We start from the raw sequence: 1457 nt of genomic DNA, 5'->3' as shown, positions 1-1457 counted from the left end.
TGTGTGTGTGTGTGTGTGTGTGTGTGTGTGTGTGTGTGTGTGTGTGTGTGTGTCTATATGTATATGTCTATGCATGTGTTTGTATACAAGGAAAGTATTTGCAGTAATATCGAAGTTTCGGCTTTATAAGTCATTATGGAGCGATATGTATATATCTATATATGCACTTACAAACATATATGTATGTTTGTATGTGAGTATATACATATTATAAACACACGTATATGTTTTTTGTAGGTGTATGTAGATATTCATATGTGCTAACTCCACGATTGTGAATCACACAAGACATACATTGAGAGTTCACAAAAGATACTTAGAGGTTATGAAACGCGAGGAAGGAATCTAGAAAGTATTATGCGGATATTATATTACTGTAAGTTGTGATCTTAGGTTTCTGTGAAATGCTCTAAATAGCAGCCGGTCACGGGGGATAAAATATAAAGCAACTGGAATGAAAAGAATGGAGTAGGAGTGCTTATATTCAACCTAGAAATTTGTTTTGCTAACACAGTGAAAATACTTTCTAATTTCTGCAAAAGAGTTGGTCATAATTTTAGAAAATTAGCATATATATTCTTTTACAGTTCTATATTTAAGAGATGAGGAATTATGTACATTATTTACATTTGACGGATATTTGTCCTCATCTTGTTTGTTGTTAACACAACGTTTCGGGTGATATACCCTCCAGCCTTCATCAGGTGTCTTGGGGAAATTTCGAACCTGGGTTCTCATTCCTAAGGTATTTTTCGATGTTGTTATTATTATTATTGTTATTATTATTATTATTATTATTATTATTATTATTATTATTATTATTATTATTATTATTCAGTAGTTTTATTTTTATAACGTGCTTTCACTTCACTACCGAGCGCAGCTCTGTGCGCCTTGGGTATGTGCTGTGGTTTGCTGTGGTACTCTTTATTATTATTATTATTATTATTATTCAAGCCACTGCCTGGCATCGAACTCGGAATCTTGGGGTTAAGAGCACGCGCTACTAACCCCAAGATTCTAAGTTCGATTTCAGGCAGTGACCTGAATAATAATAACAGCAGCAGCAGCAGCAACAACAACAACAACAACAACAACAACAACAACAACAACAACAACAAAAGCAACAATAACAATAGTAATAATAGTAATAATAACATCGAAAAATACCTTAAGAATGAGAACCCAGGTTCGACATTTTCCCAAGACACCTGATGAAGGCTGGAGGGTATATCAGCCGAAACGTTGCGTTAACAACAAACAAGATGAGGACAAATACCCGTCAAATGTAAATAATGTATATTCTTTTATTCCTTTACTTGCTTCACTCGCTTGACTGCGGCCATGCTGTAGTTCCCACTTTAGTCGAAAAAAATCGACCCTAGGACTTATTCTTTGTAAGATAATTACTAATTTTCTCGGTCTCTATTGCCGAACCGCTATCTTACAGGGATGAA

The sequence above is a fragment of the Octopus bimaculoides genome, chromosome 2 (assembly GCF_001194135.2).
Source record: "Octopus bimaculoides isolate UCB-OBI-ISO-001 chromosome 2, ASM119413v2, whole genome shotgun sequence".
NCBI classification, from domain to species: domain Eukaryota; kingdom Metazoa; phylum Mollusca; class Cephalopoda; order Octopoda; family Octopodidae; genus Octopus; species Octopus bimaculoides.
Note: the sequence above shows the minus strand (reverse complement) of the source record.